Below are 22,609 nucleotides of genomic sequence, written 5' to 3' on the forward strand. Positions count from 1 at the left end.
TGTTCTAGTCCCAGCTGCTATCTTCTGGCTGTAACACACCAAATCTGATCTCTCTCAGAGAGAAAAGCCTGCTTTACTCTCTCTGCTTGCAAAACCACATGACTCTCTTACAACAGCAAAAGCTAGGGGTGAAAGGGAAAAGTGCATAGGGAATATGAAGGGGAAACACACAGAGTGGTGGGAGTGTGGAACGCGCTACCAGCTAAAGTGGTGAATGCTGGCTCAATTTTAACATTTAAGAAGCATGTAGACAGGCACATGGATGGGAGGGGTACGGGAGAGGGGAGGGGGTATAGTCTGTGTTCAGTTCACCGGGAATAGGCAGACTGGAAGGGCCAGTGGGCTGTTTCTGTGCTTTAATGTTCTGTGGTTTTATGGCATAGACAGATTACAGCACAAAGATCTCCCCACTGAATCCAGATTATTCACCATTGGTTGAACACAGAACATTACAGCACAACCCAGGCCCTTCAGTCCACGATGTTATACTGACCTATGGAAAGCAACCCCACAGCAAACCAATTATACCCTCTCTCACAACCAGAACCCTCCCTTTTTCTCACATCCACGGGCCTGTCCAAAATACTTTGAGAACCCCTGTTGGACCATCCCCCACCACCACTGCAGTCCGGGCCCCCACCACCACTGCAGTCCGGGCCCCCCCACCACTGCAGTCCGGCCCCCCCCACCACTGCAGTCCGGCCCCCCCCCACCACTGCAGTCCGGGCCCCCCCCCCACTACTGCAGTCCAGGCCCCCCCACCACTGCAGTCTGGGCCCCCCCACCACTGCAGTCCGGGACCCCCCCACCACTGCAGTCCGGGACCCCCCCCCACCACTGCAGTCCGGGCCCCCCCCACCACTGCAGTCCGGCCCCCCCCACCACTGCAGTCCGGGCCCCCCCCACCACTGCAGTCCGGGCCCCCCCCACCACTGCAGTCCGGCCCCCCCCACCACTGCAGTCCGGCCCCCCCCACCACTGCAGTCCGGGCCCCCCCACCACTGCAGTCCGGGCCCCCCCCCACCACTGCAGTCCGGGCCCCCACCACCACTGCAGTCCGGGCCCCCACCACCACTGCAGTCCGGGCCCCCACCACCACTGCAGTCCGGGCCCCCACCACCACTGCAGTCCGGGCCCCCACCACCACTGCCGTCCGGGCCCCCACCACCACTGCAGTCCGGGCCCCCACCACCACTGCAGTCCGGGCCCCCACCACCACTGCAGTCCGGACCCCACTCTTTCTCTTTGGCTTGGCTTCGCGGACGAAGATTTATGGAGGGGGTAAAAAGTCCACGTCAGCTGCAGGCTCGTTTGTGGCTGACAAGTCCGATGCGGGACAGGCAGACACGATTGCAGCGGTTGCAGGGGACCCCACTACTCCCCGAGTAACACACCTCCATCCCCTTCCATCTCCCATTCCCAACATTCAACTTTTACTTGCATCAGCTCGTTTCCAATTTCCCTCCTCCCTCCAAAGTACACCTGCCCCAGACTCCCGCTTCACCCCCACCCCCCCTTCCAGTCAGCGCCACCACTCTTGCTATTCCCACGGAAGCAGGGGGCTTTCGGACCCGGGGGTGCTGGGCGCTGTGGATCTGCTGCCCGCGGCTGCTGCTGAATACGCGGGGTGGTCAAATGTTAAACGTTTATCTTTTCACGAAGGTATTTCTGTTCCGTTAACGAATGTCATTCCGGGGTTAAAATGAGGAACAACAGCTCTCATCTCAGTTCCTGTTTATTCCATTATTTCCACTGGTTTTATTTACAGGCTGATTGGGGGGGGGGGGTCACAATGAGGAATTTGGGGATTCAATGGGACCCGTTCAGCGCCAACCTGTTGTAACTGGGGTCTCACCCGCCCACCCTGACGCCAGTCCCAGGACCGGAGCCCTTTATGGATCCGGAGCGGGACTGGAGCAGATTCTCAGCCACTTGTTCTCCTCCCAAGTCTCGAAGAAGGGATAAAGTTTCCCCGTGAATTTAGTCCCAGTGAAGGAGTGGAGACGGGACTTGGTATAGACGCTGTAAAATGAAACGGTCCCGAACTCGTAACTGAGATAAACTCCCACCGTCCCGGGGATGGAACCGGCAGGGAGACGGGATAGAGTGGAGGTGTTCACATAAAACCCGTCACCCACTCGCCCGATGCCCCTGCCTCCAGTACCCGGGGTCAGGTATTCCGTTCCCTTCTTCCCCACCGACACTGCGGTGACTCCCAGACTCCAGCCCCGATTCCCCGACACCTCCACCTCCCAGTACTGTCTCCCCGAGGTGAATCCTGTGATATAGAGAATTTAGGTTAAAAAGACTTAAGTTAAAATGTGATGATTAATCAGAAACAGGGAAGCCAGAACGGACAGAGAGTTTACTAGCAGTCAAGGACAGAAGGAGCTGCTGAATATGTTTTTTTAAACCTATCTTTTCATGGTCATAGTGAGAGACATGCAGGAGACAAAGGATTGATAAGAAGTGTGAGAAACAGAATTCAGTGAATGTAGAGTTCACAGCGTACGTAACGAACGTGATAATTAATAATGCAGTTATACTTAGAATGTTTTTGTAATACTAACCAATTAAAACAGTATTAATAAGAAGGGGAAGGGCAAATAATAAAGGTATAAAAATCAATGCACTGTATGTATCGGGGCTTAACTGGTGAGAAACCAGTTGAGTCCAACTCTGCAGACTTGTAAATAAAGCTTGTCGTGTCATCAGTTTTAAAGAGACTCATGTGTGAGAAGTTTTATTTCTGACAAATGGGGGCTCGTCCGGGATCTACACTCCGGCCGTGAGGGGAGGCGAGAAGAGGGACATCGGAGGCGGTGCACCCCGCTGAGTTCAGCGGCTCCTAGTCCCTTGTTCATCGCTTCGGGCGGCTTGAGCGAGTGGTATCCGGACAGGGTGACACGACAAGACGGAGAGGAGAAGGGTGACGGTTCAATCCCCGGGAAGACACCGGTAAGTGACGACTTACGATTGTGGTGTGGGGATTGGGTAACAGGTGTAACGGGATACACCTGTTTGGATAAAAACCTAACGGAATAGATTAAGTATAGATCTTTTGTCGTTGTGTGAGGACCCTGTCGCGGGACTCTAGGATAGACCCCAGGGAAACCTCGGCGGTAACCGAAGGAGGGACAGCACCTCCGACGAAGTGCCGAGAAGAGAGGGGTCAACCCCAGGAAAACCTCAGCGGTAACCGAAGGAGGGACAGCACCTCCGACGAAGTGCCGAGAAGAGAGGGGTCAACCCCAGGAAAACCTCAGCGGTAACCGAAGGAGGGACAGCACCTCCGACGAGGCGTCTGAGAGGAAGGGAGTAGGGTCCAGAGCGAGAGGGTCCTCAGCAACGATAAACAGATCTAGGTGGGAAAATGGGAGGATCAAAATCTAAGGGCTCGTCTGAAAATTCAGGACAATTCCTGGGAGTACCCCTTGACAGCCCTTTGGGGAGAATGTTTGAAAATTGGGATAGTAAAAGATATCGGGACAAAAACAAGAAAAAGATGATCCAATATTGTCTCCTTTGGTCAAAACAACCTATTAAAGGTTCCTCGGTCTGGTGGCCGAAATTTGGATCTGATGAGGATTGGGTTAGACAAGCATTAAACATATATGTAAATTCGAGACCAAAGGTGAATCAAGAAGAGTCAGCATATGCATTTTGTTGGGTTCCCTGGCCAGGATCCTTAACAGAATGTTTTAAATTGAGAGTGGCAGGAGAAAAGAAATGGGAACCTCTGGACAACCTTCCCCCTCCTTATATTCCCCCGGTGCCTACTGCGCCCGAGGAAAGCTTATTACCGGAGGGGAAAGGTGATGAATCTGATTGCCCCCAAGGGGGCCGGGATAAAAAGGATGAATTAAGGGAGTCGGACCCTAAACTTCCACCGGTAAACCGACCCTGGACAAGATCCCAGACTGGTCCAGGACCATCAAAGTTTTCAATAAACCTAAATCCCCTAAGAGAAGTTCCTATGGGAGGACCGGGAGGGGGAACGGGATATGTGAATGTTCCCCTAACTAGTACAGAGGTGCGGGGATTTAAGAAAGAAATGAAAAAGTTATTGGAAGATCCTATAGGACTGGCTGAACAGCTTGACCAATTCTTGGGACCAAACACATATACGTGGGAAGAGATGCAGGCAATAATGGGAACATTATTTTCACCCCAGGAGAGGCAGATGATTCGACGGGCTGCCCTCCTCATGTGGGAATATGAACAACCTGGGGACCCTAGACCCCATGAACAAAAATATCCCTTAAATGAACCCAGGTGGGACAAACGAACACCCGAGGGATTGGCAAGTATGAGACAATATAGAGAGTGGACAATTAAAGGGATACGGGAGGCTGTGCCAAAGGGTCACAATTTTACCAAGGCATTTGGGAACCACCAGGGGAAAGACGAGTCCCCTACTGATTTTTTGGAGAGGGTGAGAAAGAATGTCCAACAGTATGCTGGTGTGGACCCTAGTACACCAATGGGTGAACAGCTTATTCGAATTGAATTTGTTTGCAAATCATGGCAAGACATTAGAAAGAAACTAGAAAAGGAGGAGGACTGGAGTGAAAAACCCCTAAGTGAACTGTTAAAAAAGGCACAAAAAGTATATGTGCAGAGAGAAGAAGAAGATCAAAAGAAGGCGACAAAGGTTATGGTACAGACTATCCGACAGATGAATGCTGAATCCAGAGGGGAAAGAAAACAAAACCTTCCTCTAAACAATCCAAAATATCCAAGAGAGGGAAGACCCCGGAGGTTCGTTAAGTGCTATTACTGCAATGAGGAAGGACACTTTAAGAGGGAATGCCCCCGATACAAGAGGGAATTGCGTGCCCTCGAACTTATGGAAGAAGATTAGGGGTGTCAGGGGTTCCAAATGTTAGGGACCAAATATAAGAGGGAACCCCTGGTAAAACTAAAAATTGGTCCCAAGGGAGAAGAGGTGGTGTTTATGGTGGACACAGGAGCGGAACGAAGTAGTGTAATAACTGTGCCAATCGGAACTGAGCCTATAAAAAGTAATTTGACAATTTCTGGGATAGAAGGGGCTCCCAGAATGGTATCAATAATTCCCCAAGTAACAGTGAAACTGGAAGAAAGAGAAGGGGTACAAGACCTCTTGTTATTACCTTCGGCTGGATTTAACCTCCTAGGAAGGGACTTACAGGCTCTCCTAGGTTTGGGTGCTCTCCCTGTGGACGGAGAAGTGCGAGTCCACCTCTGCGCTTTAAAGGAAGAGGATGAACGGCAGATTGACGAGAGAGTCTGGTATAAGGAGGGAAATCGAGGAGGTCTGGACATCCCACCTTTACATGTCACATTAATACCAGGTCATCAGCCGGTAAGGAAACGTCAGTATCCTATTTCTTTGGAAGGGAGAAAAGGGCTACAGCCGGTAATTGAGACTTTAATACGAGACGGACTATTAGAAGAATGCATGTCACCTTATAACACCCCTATACTCCCAGTAAAAAAGTCAGATGGATCCTATCGCCTAGTTCAGGATCTAAGAAGTTTGAATGCTATTGTTCAGACCCGCCACCCAGTGGTGCCTAATCCCTATACTATTATGAGTCAGATTCCCCCAGACCATGAGTGGTTTAGTGTTATCGACTTGAAGGATGCCTTCTGGACTTGTCCGTTAGAAGAGGAAAGTAGAGATATGTTTGCGTTTGAATGGGAAAATCCATGGACAGGTAGACGGAGACAGTTTCGGTGGACTGTATTGCCCCAAGGGTTCACTGAATCTCCAAACCTGTTTGGACAAATGCTAGAACAAATCCTGATGGACTATCCACAATCTGATGATTCCCAACTAATGCAGTATGTGGATGATTTACTATTATCAGGACCCAAGGAACAAGAAATGAGGGGAGAGACCATTAGACTCTTGAATTATCTGGGGAAAAAGGGTCTACGAGTGTCCAGAAACAAGTTACAGTTTGTTGAGAAAACTGTAATATATCTGGGACACCAGATAAGTAAAGGACAGAAACGAATTACCCCTGAACGAATTGCGGGAATCACTAGAATGCCTTTACCCCGTAATAAGAAGGAAATAAGACAATTCCTGGGACTCTTAGGATACTGTAGGTTATGGATAGAGGACTACTCAGCTTTGGTGAAGTTTATGTATGATAAACTGACAAATGAAAATGACTATCCATTGAAATGGACCCAGGAGGAGGAGGGATGGTTCGAGGACTTGAAACATCGCCTAACACGAGCCCCAGTGCTCACTCTGCCCTCTTTAAAACAGCCCTTCCAGCTATTTGTCACTCATAACCAAGGAACAGCTGTGGGAGTTTTAACACAGGAAAAAGGCGGTCAGCGACACCCAGTGGCTTTCCTTTCCAAAATGATGGACCCAGTGTCTCGCGGATGGCCGACGTGTATCCAGGGAGTAGCGGCTGCTGCTCTGTTGGTAGAGGAAGCACGTAAACTTACTTTTGGAGGAAAGATGACTGTGTACACCTCCCATTCTGTGAGTGTTTTATTAACACAAACTGCCCATCGATGGCTGACTGATTCTCGCATATTAAAGTATGAAACCATTTTAATGGTTGGAGAAGATTTACAGTTTGCAAAAATTAATAGCTGCAATCCAGCTCAATTTTTATACGGCAGTGAAACAGAGAAAGAGGTGGAGCATGACTGTGTCGAGTTGACAGATCTTCAGACCAAGACCCGAGAAGACCTTTGCGATACTCCGCTGGGAGAAGGATATGAATTCTACATTGACGGCTCCGCCAGATGTGTTGACGGAATGAGAAGAAATGGGTATGCTATAATAGAAGGAAATACTTGGAAAGTAGTAGAATCCACGAGACTACCCGGAAGCTGGTCAGCACAATCCTGTGAACTATATGCCTTGCAGAGAGCCCTCAGAATACTGGCAAAGAAAATTGGAACAATTTACACAGATTCCAAATACGCATACGGGGTAGTGCATACCTTTGGTAAGATCTGGAAGGAGCGTGGTCTAATTACATCAAGAGGAAAGGAATTGGCACACGAACAGATGATTACTCTGACTTTAGAAGCCTTAACATTACCCCAGGAAATAGCAGTGGTCTACATACCAAGCCATCAAAGGGGAGATAACCCAACAGCAATTGGAAACAGACTGGCTGATGAAGAAGCCAAAAGAGCAGCCATGCAACAAGAAGTCCGTTTGCTGACTTTAATCCCAATAAGGCAAGGCATAAAGACAGCTCCCATTTTCACTGCTAAGGAAGAAAAGAACATGGATCAGCTGGGCGCAAGCCAGTTACCTGATGGAACATGGAAAACACCAGATGGAAGAATTGTTCTAAATAAAGAAATAACTTGCAATATTTTAAAACACCTGCATCAACAGAACCACTGGGGCACCCAAGCCTTATGTGACACAGTGCTTCGAGATTATGTGTGTAAGGGAATCTACACCTTGGCCCAACAAGAGGTGCAAAATTGTTACCTATGCACAAAAATTAATAAGAAGATAATGAGGACAGGGACCATGGGAGGTCAACCATTAGCCATACGCCCTTTTCAACGTATCCAGATCGACTTCACAGAGTTACCTCAAGTTCAAAGATGGAAATATCTGTTGGTGATAATAGATCACTTTACCCGATGGGTAGAAGCCTTCCCAACAATAAATACTACAGCCTCTACAGTAGCTCGCCTCCTCCTAGAGCAGATAATCCCCAGATATGGTATAATGGATACTATAGACTCAGACAGGGGTCCACATTTTTCTTCAAAAATCCAGCAATTGATTTGTGATGCATTACAGGTCTCTTGGAAATTACATACCCCTTGGCATCCACAAAGCTCAGGGAAGGTCGAACGTATGAATGGAACACTAAAAATCCAATTGACAAAGTTAATGGTGGAAACTAAAATGCCTTGGATAAAGTGTCTGCCCCTAGCCTTATTAAGAATTCGTACTGCCCCACGAAAAGATGTAGGGCTGTCCCCTTATGAAATGATGTTTGGGCTTCCCTTCTGGAGTACAGTTGAGGGGTGTCCCACCTTGGGGGAAGGGGATATATTTGTTAGGAACTATTTACAGGCACTGTCACGCTCTCTTACAGATTTACGAAAGAGAGGACTATTGGCACAAACACCGCCTCTAGACTTTTCTTTACACAAAGTGGAACCGGGAGACTGGATTCTTATCAAGACCTGGAAGACTGAAAAACTCCAGCCCCAGTGGGAAGGTCCATACCAAGTTCTCTTAACTACAGAAGCTGCAGCACGAACAAGAGAGAAGGGGTGGACACACGCATCCAGATTTAAGGGACCTGTAGAGGCGCCACAGGACCCTGATACGAACTCAGATTGGACTTGTATTCCTGGAGAAAAACCTCTTACCTTACGATTTCGCAAAAAGACTTAATTCACAATGTTATTGTTATGTTCTTTGATTTTTCTTAGTTTGCCTATGTCTTTATCAGGTGTGAAATGTAAGAAATGCAGAGATACAGTGGTCCTGTTTCAGGACCACATTTGGGGAAGAAAGGAAGGTAATTTCATTTCCCATACCTCAGTTCCTGAGAAATGCTGGGCAGAAAATACCACCCAACATCCATATACCCCTTGTGTGGAAAAAGAAGGAAATAATATAGGTCATTATATACAGATTCCTAATACCACTCCTTTCCCTCTTAATGGTTGGAAAGGTGACTCGAGCCCACCATGCCCTGATGGACTCTGGTTTTGCATACACCAACGTACTGTTCCAATGAGAAGTTACACTCCACACTTGAAATTGCCTGTCCCTTTAAGACAGCCGGACTTAGTTCGAGTCCATCCAAATAACCATGTAAGTTTCGGAAATGCAATTGGGGGAGAAAACCTTTTTGTAGATCTGGCAACTAAAATTGCAGGAACTTTTAATGTAACCAATTGTTGGGTCTGCGGGGGTCCACGGATGTCAGAACAATGGCCTTGGTGGGGAGAACCTCTCAATTCATTGACCATGATTTCCCGCATTTGGACAACTAACCGAACAAGATCAAGAGAAACCTGGTCTCTCTCTAACGTCCCCTCTGGTTTTTATTGTCTCTCACGAGCCGGCAAATACCCAGTAGGAGAAAGTCCCTGCAAGGCTGTATGGATTCGCATTTCACCTGGTGTTTTCACTTGGTTTCCTAAACCTCAGACTTGGTTCTTATCTACTGTTTTTAAAACTAATTGCCTACCCCTGTCTAATAGCAGTATTCAGTTTTGGAATTGTACCACTTCCACCATCACAGGACCATACCAATCAAATCCTGTTCTTAAAAGAGTTTGGGAAAGGGGGTATGGAGTATCCCCAAATGGATCATTCTGGGTATGTGGTAATAAAGCTTATACTCGTCTTCCCTCAAAGTGGAGTGGAACTTGTTTCCTAGGAATAATCCGCCCAGAATTTTTCCTTCTACCCCACGATCACGGTCATAAATTAGGCGTGAAGATCTTTGATACATTACATCGTGCACCCCGCTCTACCACGGTACATTTGGGAGAATGGAGAGATGATTGGCCTCCAGAGCGCATAATTCAATATTATGGTCCCGCTACATGGGCTCAAGATGGATCTTGGGGTTATCGTACTCCTATATATATGTTAAATCGTATAATTCGCTTACAAGCAGTGCTTGAAATTGTTACAAATCAAACAGCTATCGCCCTGCAATTACTTGCATCCCAGCAAGGTCAAATGCGCTCTGCTATATATCAGAACCGTCTAGCCCTAGACTATCTCCTAGCCACGGAAGGAGGTGTATGTGGCAAACTTAATTTGACTAACTGCTGCTTACAGATTGATGATAATGGAAAAGCCGTTCGTAAAATCGCTGATAATATTCGTACATTGTCCCATGTACCGGTTCAAACCTGGCATCCTTTCCCACAATTTAATTGGATGGACAAATGGTTTGGAGGAACCTGGTGGCGTACCTTCTTGTGGGTCATCGGAGGTATTTTATTCCTCCTACTTATTTTGCCCTGTATTATTCCCTGTCTACGCAGCCTGGTGATTTCCATGGTCGAACAAGCTATGCAACCAGGGGGGATGGGAGACCCTGTAAGACTTTTCTTTCAGCGTGAGATTAATGTATCATAAAACATTTTTCTTCCCTAGCTTAGAATCCCCATTTATATCTATACATATGTTCAACACATTTTAAAGAGAGAAAGGGGTGGATTGTGATATAGAGAATTTAGGTTAAAAAGACTTAAGTTAAAATGTGATGATTAATCAGAAACAGGGAAGCCAGAACGGACAGAGAGTTTACTAGCAGTCAAGGACAGAAGGAGCTGCTGAATATGTTTTTTTAAACCTATCTTTTCATGGTCATAGTGAGAGACATGCAGGAGACAAAGGATTGATAAGAAGTGTGAGAAACAGAATTCAGTGAATGTAGAGTTCACAGCGTACGTAACGAACGTGATAATTAATAATGCAGTTATACTTAGAATGTTTTTGTAATACTAACCAATTAAAACAGTATTAATAAGAAGGGGAAGGGCAAATAATAAAGGTATAAAAATCAATGCACTGTATGTATCGGGGCTTAACTGGTGAGAAACCAGTTGAGTCCAACTCTGCAGACTTGTAAATAAAGCTTGTCGTGTCATCAGTTTTAAAGAGACTCATGTGTGAGAAGTTTTATTTCTGACAAATCCCTCCGATCCCAGCGCACAAGGGTGGACTGTGAACCTCTTCCCGGTGTCAGGGAGATCCCTCTGAGTCCCGGTCCATCTCACCCTCTTCCGATCCTCAGACACTTCGAGGTATGGATGTACTGTGTCCAGGGTGATGGAGACTGGAGATGGGGAGGGGGTTGCGGAGAGAAGCAGAGAATTAGTGTCCAGGGGGGATGGGGGGGGGAGGGTGTAGACTCGGGCAGTGCGGATGATAAAACGAGGCGTTGCCGGAGCTGCTGTAATGACAGCGCACGGGCGGACCCGGGAGGAGGGGGAGACACAGCGCTGCTCCGCAGGGTCCAACGGCAGAGAACAAAATAAATTCACCACCATAGCGGCGCCTGCGACCACGAGGGGTTCCTGACTCCACCTTAACACCACCTCCCCCTCCACCTTAACACCACCTCCCCCCCACCATAACACCACCTCCCCCCCACCTTAACACCACCTCCCCCACCTTAACACCACCCCTCCCCCCACCTTAACACCACCTCCCCCCCACCATAACACCACCTCCCCCCACCATAACACCACCTTCCCCCCCCCCACCTTAACACCACCTCACCCCCACAGGACAAGAAGAACAAGAGGAGCCGACCCAACAGTGACGCTGACCACAGCGGATGACCAGCGAGGGTCTGAGGGTCAGAGGGACCCTCACAGGCTGCAGACAGGGGACCCGTACAGGCTGCAGGAGAATGGATGCGAGAGGACCGCTGAGGGCAAGAAGGGGCTTCAGGTGCTGAAGGTTTCCTGATCATATCGGAGGTTCGGGTCTAGAGCTTGGTGACACTTGGATCGAAGAGGAGTCTGTGCGGCTGCAGAGGTGGCGGGAGCGTTGGAGGCGAATCCAAGGTCACTCAGTGGCTCTGAAAAGACTCCATTTTGCTTCCCTATCTCCTACGGTCAGGGGCGCTGGCCAAAGATCACGGCGACTCTGCCTTCCGGCGAAGGATAAAATACATCATATATATGACTTTTTAAAGTTATTATTATGTGACGATAAAAGGAACCTTGAAGCGTGAAGGAGCTGGAGGGAGCAAAGTTTTCACACATCCATTGGTAGGTGACACCAACCCGCTAACGCGGGTGGTTATGGAAGTAGATCGCAACGTTTAAGGGTAATTTTGTCAGGGTCTCGAACAGACAGGGAAAGGAGGGATGCAGATCAGGTGCAAGGAGAAGTGATCAGTTGATTTGAATAGCATAGACAGCATGGACAATGTGGGCCGAAGGGCCTGTGCAGTAGTTAATTCTATTTGTTTATGTCAACGTGTGGCCCAATGAGGCTTTGGTTTCCATTATGCAAGACCTGATTCTGGGCAGAGTTCATTGCTGGTTGATCTGTTTGATCTATGAGATCATTTTGGTGACAACAGTGAGGTTTGTATGTCCAGCAAAGGCCAGATCTGAGTCAACGAGAGTCTGGGGTCACAGAGTGCTTGGAGAGAGATCGGGCTCAGATTTTCATCTTTGAAGGATCCAGGTGTAATTTCTATGAGAATCCCGAATTCATTCCCTGTGTTTAAAACACATTTCATGGGGTGGAAGGGGTGGGGTTGGAGTTGGATGGGTTCTGGATCCAGTTGTGTACCTCCATGTCCTTTAACTAATTGTATGAACATCTGTGTTGGTTCTGTTCAGGGATGGGACATCTCCAGCTGGTGAAGTGTCAGCGAACGGGGTTGGGTTGGTGCCGGAATAAAACTTCCATGACCTTTAATGTAAGTGGGTATCTTGCATCTATAGAGGCAGTGAAAGGGTCATGAACAGTAAGAAAGCAGCTTTACCTCGCCTTCTGGGATCAAGCATTTCTTTTACAACTCTGTCCAACAGGAAGGGATTGTCAAAGTTTTCAGTCCTCAGAGCATCATCTCTCACTGACAACACATTCTCATCCACAACAACCCTGTAAATATTAAACAGCCGGTTACAACCTGAGCATCAGCAATTGGTGAATTAATTCCAAATGGATGCAGGATTTCAATGAAGAACATTTCCTACCTGCTCTCCCAATGGGCTCCCTCCTGAAATAAATCACGGATATCTCTGATCGAGTACATAGCATTCTGCAAGGGGAAGGAGAACAGCCAGAAGTCGTGGTCCATGTGGGGACCAATGACTTAGTTAGAAGTGGGGATGAGGTCCTGAAACAGGATTATGTAGAATTAGGTAGGAAGTTAAAAAACAGGACCTCCAAGGTAGTAATCTCTGGATTGCTGCCCGTGCCACGAGCTAGTGAGGGTAGAAATAGGAGGATGTGGAGGATGAATGTGTGGCTAAAGAGATGGTGCAGGGGGCAAGGGATAAGATTTCTGGATCATTGGGATCTCTTCTGGGGAAGGTCAGACCTGTACAAGAGGGACGGACTCCACTTGAACTGGAGGGGGACCAATGTGCTGGCAAGTAGATTTGCTAGAGCTGTGGGGGTAGGTTTAAACTAGTTTGGCAGGGGGGTGGGGAACAGAGGGTGAGAGCAGTGTCCAGGGAGTATGGCCACCTAGCTAGGAATAAAAAAGATAAGAAAGGTAGGATGGAGATTAGGGTAGAAGGTAAAAAAGAGAATATATGTGAGGGTCATTCTCTGAGGCATATATTTTAATGCAAGAAGCATAGTGAACAAGGTAGATGAGCTGAGAGCATGGATAGATACTTGGGGTCACGATATTGTGGCAATTAGTGAGACCTGGCTACAGGAGGGGCAGGACTGGCAACTTAATATTCCGGGATACATTTGTTTTAGATGTGATAGATCAGGGGGTAAAAAAGGAGGAGGAGTTGCTCTGCTTGTTAGGGAGGACATTACTGCTGTGAGGTGGCAGGATGGTATGGAGGGATCGACCAGTGAGGCTGTTTGGGTGGAACTGAGGGGTGGAGGAGGCAAGAGGGTGCTAATAGGGGTGTATTACAGACCACCAAATGGGCCAAGGGAATTAGAGGAACAAATTTGTAGGGAGATAACATATATGTGTAAAAATCATAGGGTAGTGATCATGGGAGATTTTAACTTCCCACACATTGATTGGGATACCCATACGGTTAGAGGGCTGGATGGGCTGGAGTTCATTAAATGTGTTCAGGATTGTTTTCTAAATCAGTTAGTAGAAGAACCGACTCGGGATGGTGTAATACTGGATCTCCTGTTAGGGAATGAGCTAGATCAGGTAGCGGACATTAATGTTGGAGAACCAATTGGGTCTAGTGACCATAAATTCTGTTAGTTTTGGGGTAGTTTTAAGGAAGAGCAAGGAGAGGCCTAAAGTTGAGGTTCTGAATTGGAAAAGAGCAAATTTCGTGGGAATAAGAAGGGATTTGGGGAGTACTGAGTGGGACAGGATATTTTCAGGTAAGGATGTTAATGAAAAATGGAGGATATTCAAAAAAGAAATTTTGAGGGTACAGAGTAGTTATGACCCAGTCTGGATCAAAGGAAAGGCTGGAAGTCATAGGGAGGCTTGGTTTTCGAGGAATATTGGAAATTTGGTTAGGAGAAAAAGGGAGGTGTACAAGAGGTATGAAGAGCAGGGAGCTGAGAAGTTGAAGGAGGACTACAAGGAGTGTAGAAGGAATCTTAAGAAAGAAATTAGAAAGGCCAAAAAAAGGCATGAAGAGGCTTTGGCTGACAGAGTAGAAATAAATCCAAAGGGTTTCTATAAGTACATTAAAAGTAAAAGATTAGTGAGAGATAAAATTGGACCCCTTGTAGATAGCGAGGGTAGGCTGAGTGAGAAGTCAGAGGAAATGGGGGAAATTTTGAATGATTTCTTTGCCTCGGTATTCACTAGGGAAAAAAATGTTGAACCAGTTGAAGTAAAGAAAAATAGTGGGGAGGTCATGAAGCATGTAAGGATAACCGAGGAGGTAGTGATGGCTGTGTTAAAAAAGATAAAGGTGGATAAATCTCCCAGACCGGACAAAATATTCCCTAGGACACTCAGGGAGGCAAGTGGACAGTTAGTGGGGCCATTAACAGAGATATTTAGGATGTCACTGGCCACGGGGGTGGTACCAAAGGATTGGAGGGTGGCGCATGTAGTTCCTCTGTTTAAGAAAGGGTCCAAATGCAAACCTGGGAATTATAGGCCTGTAAGTCTGACGTCTGTGGTGGGCAAGTTGATGGAAGTGTTCTGAGGGATGCTATTTACAAATTTTTGGAGGTACAAGGATTGATAGGGAGTAATCAGCATGGTTTTGTCAGGGGTAGATCATGCTTGACAAACCTGATTGAGTTCTTCGAGGGGGTTACAAAAAAGGTTGATGAAGGGAAAGCTGTGGATGTTGTCTATTTGGACTTTAGTAAAGCTTTTGACAAAGTTCCCCACAGGAGGTTAGGAAAAAAGGTGGAAGCATTAGGTATAAATAAGGAGGTAGTGAAATGGATTCAGCAGTGGTTGGATGGAAGGTGTCAGAGAGTAGTGGTAGAAAATTGTTTGTCCAATTGGAGGCCGGTGACTAGTGGAGTTCCTCAGGGTTCGGTCCTGGGTCCACTATTATTTGTTATATATATTAACAATCTGGATGTAGGGGTAGAAAATTGGATAAGCAAGTTTGCGGATGACACAAAGATTGGTGGTGTTGTGGACAGTGAGGTAGATAACCGTAGATTAAAAGGTGATTTAGGATGGCTGGAGGTGTGGACTGAGAAATGGCTGATGGAATTTAATACAGATAAATGTGAGATGCTGCATTTTGGAAAGGCAAATCTAAATAGATCATATACATTGAATGGTAGACAATTGAGGAGTGCAGAGCAACAAAGGGATTTAGGAGTTATGGTAAATAGTACCCTCAAGGCTGATACTCAGGTAGATGGTGTGGTGAAGAAGGCATTTGGAATGTTGGCCTTCATATATCGGAGTATTGAATTCAAGAGTAGGGAGGTTATGATGAAATTGTACAAGGCATTGGTGAGGCCAAATTTGGAGTATTGTGTACAGTTTTGGTCACCAAATTATAGGAAAGATATAAACAAAATAGAGAGAGTGCAGAGAAGGTTCACGAGAATGTTGACAGGATTTCAGGGTCTGAGTTACAGGGAAAGGTTGTGCAGACTGGGGCTTTTTTCTCTGGAGCGTAGAAGATTGAGAGGGGACTTGATAGAGGTGTTTAAGATTTTAAAAGGGACAGACAGAGTAAATGTGAATAGGCTTTTTCAATTAAGAAAGGGGGAGATTCAAACTAGAGGACATGGTTTAAGATTGAAGGGGGAAAATTATAAGGGGAACATGAGGGGAAATTTCTTTACGCAGAGGGTGGTGGGGATGTGGAATGAGCTTCTGGCAGACGTGGTCGAGGCGGGATCATTGGTTACATTTAAGGAAAGACTGGATCGTTACATGGATAGGAGGGGACTAGAGGGGTATGGACCGGGTGCTGGTCAGTGGGACTAGGAGGGTGGGGATTTGCTACGGCATGGACTAGTAGGGCTGAACTGGCTTGTTCTGTGCTGTAAGTGGTTATATGGTTATATGGAATTGATTGAGATGGGCTATCGACACCACAGCAGCAGGAGGTTCACCCAAATCCTTACCAACCTGCTAAACACCCAATTCCCAATGCACACTGACACACAGGCAGAAAGAGGGTGTAGCAGAAGGGACCCAGAAGCATCAGAAACATCCTTTACCTTTAGAAATATCATGATGTCTTTTTTATCCATCCATTTCTGTAACTTTGAGAGTTCCTGCTGAATAGACTTTAAACGTTTTTGAATCTGTTGAAGGTTTTCCTGCATTGGATTGACAACCCTCTCTTCCTCTTCCCTGACTTCTTTGAGCAAGCGCTTCTCTTTCTCCACGAGAGTCTGGTGCAATTGAACAAATTGGGATGTGATGTGGGACTGAAGGTTATCTACCTGATCCTGAAATGTGGAGAGATGATTCACGAACTGCGTTAATATGTTGCATTTCCTATCAACGTAGAAGGTGAGTTTTCTTTTTCTGAATATTTCATTTTTGATTTTCCAACATTAAACCAGGAGAACATATTATTGACTGTTACAGAGCATATCAATATCTTCCAGCAATCTGCGTACATATGATGTTTCTCCCTCCTCACATTCCCACCCCCACCCCAGAGAGAGAAGGAAATGTAGAGATCACAAGAGAGAAAGAAGAAAAGGATGGAGAGGCTGGGTGTGGTGTCGGCGCTTCCTTTACGTTCTATGTAGAGCTGCCCCATTCTGTAGCTACTCTTCTCAATCCATCTATTGGTAGATCTCTGTAAGTCTTTTTGTCCGGGTGCGGCTACAGTCGTGCTCTGGTGTATGTCAGATATGGTTGCCATATTTTAACAAAGGTGCTGTGTCAGTTTCTAAGATTGTATGGAATTTTTTCCATGGGGACACAGCTATGCATCTTGTTAATCTATTTACTGATATGAAGAGGGGAGTCAGAATTCCAGGCCGTGGCTATACATTTTTTTGCTATGGACAAAGAAGTAAATATGAATTGAATTTGGAATTTGGTTAATTTGTAGCTTAAGTCCATAAGGTTTCGTAGTAGATACAACGTTAGGTTCAGCAGGAAGGTTACCTTCATTATTCTAGTTAGAATGTCGGCCAAATCCTGCAAAAATGGGGCCACCTTTACATAGGAGCAGGTTGTATGAACGAATGTTCCCTGCTCCACTCCACACCTGAAGCATGTTTCTGGCACCTCTGGTTTTGCCTTGTGGACTTTTTGTGGTGTGAGGTAGAGCCGATGCAGGAAGTTGTATTGAATCAATCTGCATCTGGAATTAATAACTGTTGTCACACTGTCTCTACACCAATCTGAGCAACTTCTCTCATCAAATGTGATGTCCGGTCCGACTCCCATCTCTCTCTTGATCTGTGTAGCCCTGCTTGGGGCTTTCACCTTGGAGTACCGAGTACATTCTTGATATAAATTTGGGTACGTTTCTCAGTTGAAGCAACCCTTCAAACTCACTAGGTGTAGGTGGGGGTCATTGTCGGGCCCCACCTGTCCTTTAAGAATGATCTTAACTGGAGGAAACAGTGAAAAGTCCCATAAGACAAATTGTATTTGCCCCTTAGCTGCTCGAAGGACATAACCTGTCTCCTTTTGTAGCAGTCCTCAATAGTAACAGGCCCTTTGTCCCTCGAGCTTGTGCCATCCAATTTACACCCAATTTACCTACAACCCCTGGTATGTTTTTTTCTGAATATTTTATTTATTAGTTTTTAAACTCATACACTGATCAATGTTCATTAAAACTTAATGTCATCAACTCTGTACAAGTTTCACCATTGATTCCATCGCTCCCTCCCCATTGTCACACACAATGGGCCACATTAACAACTGACATTCAAGACACACACAACAAAGGCCCAGTGGCTCATGTCCCAGCCATTTCTTTATGTTTTCCAGGTTGAGATGGGATGGAGCTAGGCTGCAAGGCAGGACGGCCCACCTATAGGTCCAGTTTCCAAATTTTCAGGCAGGCATTGTGCTTTTACCTGAGATTGTAACATAACATATAACATAACATAACAATTACAGCACGGAAACAGGCCATTAGGCCCTTCTAGTCCGCACCGAACCAAACACCCCTTTCTAGTCCCACCTCCCTGCACAATGCCCATAACCCTCCATCTTCTTCTCATCCATATACCTGTCCAACCTTTTCTTAAATAATACAATTGACTCCGCCGCCACTATTTCTCCCGGAAGATCATTCCACACGGCTACCACTCTCTGAGTAAAGAAGTTCCCCCTCATGTTACCTCTAAACCTCTGCCCCTTAATTCTTAACTTATGTCCTCTTGTTTTAATCTTTCCTCCTCTTAACGGAAATAGTCTATCCACATCCACTCTGTCTATCCCTTTCATAATCTTAAATACTTCTATCAAATCCTCTCTCAACCTTCTACGCTCCAAAGAATAAAGACCTAATCTGTCCAATCTCTCCCTATACTCTAGATGCTTAAACCCAGGTAACATTCTGGTAAACCTTCTCTACACTCTCTCCACTCTGTTTATATCCTTCCTATAATTAGGCGACCAGAACTGCACACAGAACTCCAAATTAGGCCGCACCAATGTCTTATACAATCTCAACATCACCTCCCAACTCCTATATTCCATGCAATGATTGATAAAGGCCAGCATACTAAAAGCCTTCTTCACCACCCTATTCACGTGAGTTTCTACCTTCAGGGAACGATGTACCGTCACTCCTAAATCTTTCTGCTCTTCTGTATTCCTCAATGCTCTCCCATTTACCACGTATGTCCTATTCTGATTCTTCTTACCAAAATGAAGCACCTCACACTTATCAGCATTAAATTCCATCTGCCATTTTTCAGCCCACTTTTCTAAGCAGCCCAAATCCCTCTGCAATCCTTGAAAACCTTCTTCATTATCCACTATTCCACCTATCTTAGTATCGTCTGCATATTTACTAATCCAATTCACCACCCCATCATCTAGATCATTAATGTATATAACGAACAATAATGGGCCCAATACAGATCCTTGAGGCACACCACTGGTCACCGGCCTCCAACCTGACAGACAATTATCCACTACCACTCTCTGGCCTCTCCCTTTCAGCCAATGTTCAATCCATTTGACTATCTTAAAATTTATACCTAAAGACTGCACCTTCCTAACTAACCTTCCATGTGGTACCTTATCGAAGGCCTTACTGAAGTCCATATAGACAACATCCACTGTGCTACCCTCATCCACATTCCTAGTCACCTCTTCAAAAAATTCAATCAGATTGGTCAAACATGACCTTCCTCCCACAAATCCATGTTGAGTGCTCCTGATCAGACCCTGTCTATCCAGATGTTTATAAGTACTATCTCTAAGAATTTTCTCCATTAATTTACCTACCACAGACGTCAAACTTACAGGCCGATAGTTGCCAGGCTTCCTCCTTGAACCCTTTTTAAATAACGGAACCACATGCGCAATGCGCCAATCCTCCGGCACTATCCCCATATCTAATGACATTTGGAAAATTACCGCCAGAGCCTCTGCTATTTCCTCCTTCACTTCTGTCAATGTCCTGGGGAAGATCCTGTCTGGTCCCGGAGACTTATCCACCTTTATATTCTTCAAAAGCCTTAAAACTACACTTTTTGTAATCTCTATATTCCCCATATTTACCCAATTTGCTTTTTTTTATCTCACATCTCCCAATATCCTTCTCCTTAGTGAATACCGAAGAAAAGAAACTGTTCAATATCTCCCCCATTTCTCTAGGCTCCACACACAGTTTTCCGCTCTGATTTTCTAAGGGACCAATTTTGTCTCTAGCTTTCCTCTTACCATTAACATATTTGTAGAACTCTTTTGGATTAGTTTTCACCCTGCTTGCCATAGTTTTCTCGTACCTTCTTTTAGCTTTCCTAATTCCTCTCTTAAGGTAATCTTCTCGATGGGAACACCATTCTGCATATTCCAGCAGGGAATGTTCCACCTGGAGTTGGACATGTCAATCATACTTCCCAGCAGAAACAACTCTGGATCCTGTGGCAATTCTTTGCCTATGATTTTCTCCAGGACTTCGCCCAAATCCACCCAAAGGGCTTCACATGTCCAGGTGGCATGCACCAAAGTTCGTGTCACAGTCCCACCGCAACTAAAGCTTTGTCCCATTTTCGCAGCATCATCTAAAGTTACAACATTTCAGAATGCAACAAACATGAAATTCTTTAACTTTATCCACGTAAGGAAGATAGAATGAACTTGCATACCCTGGTTTACAGGGCAACTGAGCTATTGGTGCCTCTAGATACAGCTGGTGAATGTTGAACAGCACCAGTCTGACCCGTGTGTCAAATTGCCATTATGCTGATCTGGCACAGGTCAGACCAACACTGCTCACAGTTGTTATTCCAAAGTCTGACTCCCACTTCTGCCTTGACTTCTGGAGGCCTGGTTTAGCCCCACCCCCAACGGAAGTAAGAAATACACTGTTGAAATCAACTTCCATGTACTCCCCTTTCAAATCAATGTCTCTATGTTTCCAGCCACAGCTGGACCTAATTTGTCTTTTAGAAAATACCTTATTTGTAAATGGCAGTGGAGAATCCTAAGTGATCAAGCGCATTTGTTTCTGAGTTGCTCCCAACAACATTAGCTGCCCCCTACTCACAACAGCCCTCTCTGCACTCGTGGTTTGGTCTTTACCTGATAAATGTGGGCGGCTTCTTGAACCGGCAGGAAGCGGTGCTCTCTGTGTTTCAGCGAGTCTCTGCAAATCATACAGATCAGCTTCTGGTCGGTTGCACAGAACAGCTTCAGCTCTTCCTGATGTTCCTCGCAGAGAGGTTTCCTCTCCTTCTCCGCTGGATTCAAGTCCACTTTACGAGCTCTCTCGGCCAGACTGGCCATGGCCCGGTTAACCCTGAGGGTTCTGCCCACAAACCCCTCTCTACACTCCAGGCAGGAGTTCCTTCCTACCTTTGCCCAAATCTGGGTGATACAGGAGTGTCAGAAGTTGTGGCCGCACTCCAACGTAAACGGATCGGTGAAGAAATCCAGGCAGATGGGACAAATCACCTCTTCGGTCCAGGATTTGAATTGCTCTTTCAAAGTCATGTTCAGTCGCTACACTTCCTCGTTCCAAATCCATTCACTCATGGCGAGGGACGCCTCGCCTGCAGTACCGCAAGTCACCAGTAGGCGCGCCGCGGTCCTTTGTAACTTTGTTACAAGTGCGGGCATCTCCCACCACCTGTAGATACGGAAGTGGATGACTTAAAAAGAAAATTGGAAGACAGTGACAAAAAAGTTAAAGAAACACAGGAGTTGTTAGCTCAGAAGCTGGATAGAATGGAAAACTCAGTAGGAGAAACAATATAAAGATAGTGGGCATTAAGGAAGATGAAGAAGGCAAAGATATGAAAGAATTTATAAAAGAATGAATCCCCAAGGTCCTGGGAATGCCAGAAATGCAGGAAGGAATGGAACTAGAAAGGGCTCACAGAACATTAGCCCCGAAACCAGTCACAACAAAAACCAAGATCCGTTTTAGTAAAATTCCTGAGATACACGACAAGAGAAAATATACTGGGGAAGGCAATGAATAAAATGAGAGAAGACAAAAAAGCCACTGGAATACAAAGGTCAAAAAAATTATTTCTACCCAGACATAAGTTATGAGCTCCTGAAGAAGAGGAAGGAGTTTAACGCAGCAAAATCGATCTGATGGAAGAAAGGCTATAAATTTATGTTAAGACATCCAGCGGTGCTTAAAATAGTTATCCCAGGGCAGCAAAACAGACTGTTCTCAGACCCAGAGAAAGCAGGAGAATTTGCAGAATGCCTGCAGGACAGAAGGAGAGATGAAGAGATGTAACAAGAACAAAGAACGATGACAAACTATATATAAAGAAGAAAAAATAATGTATAAGTAAGAACTGAAGGAGGGAAAGAAAAGGGAAGAAAGGAAGGGGGAAAAAAAGAGAGTGAGCTTTGTTATATGTGAAGATAAAAAGTCTTTTCTGGAGGGGGTTGGGTGGGAGAGAATAACAGTCACTGCGAAATCAGTTGACACTTGCGAGCAAGTTCGCAGTCCAAATGGAGAGGGGAGTTGTGGTTGCCCGGCAAGGGACAAGGGGCAACACAGAGAGGGGGGGAGGACATTTGGGGTTAAGGGGATTTTAGATGTGGGAATGGTGGAAATATTTTATGTTTTAGAAGTGTTGTCATACAGTGCATTCAAAAAAAGAAAACTGAGAAATGGAAATGGGGAAAAGGGGAAAGGTGGTGGTGAGGAAGCGGAAATGAGATGTAAACAAAGTATGAAATGGCCAAGTTAAACTATATGACTATAAATATTAATGGAATACATAAACAAATCAAAAGGAAGAGGCTATTAAACTTACTGAAAAAAAGAAAAAATTGATATAGCATTCGTGCAGGAAACACATCTAACTGAAGTGGAACACAAGAAATTAAGGAGA

At 45.8% G+C, this 22,609-nt stretch overlaps 1 pseudogene; it reads right to left on the minus strand.

Moving 5' to 3' along the window:
- Positions 1-1,762: 1,762 nt before the first annotated feature.
- On the minus strand, positions 1,763-21,373 carry LOC138752993 (zinc-binding protein A33-like; annotated as a pseudogene).
- Positions 21,374-22,609: the final 1,236 nt, after the last annotated feature.

The sequence above is a fragment of the Narcine bancroftii genome, chromosome 2, assembly GCF_036971445.1.
Source record: "Narcine bancroftii isolate sNarBan1 chromosome 2, sNarBan1.hap1, whole genome shotgun sequence".
Taxonomy (NCBI): Eukaryota; Metazoa; Chordata; class Chondrichthyes; order Torpediniformes; family Narcinidae; genus Narcine; species Narcine bancroftii.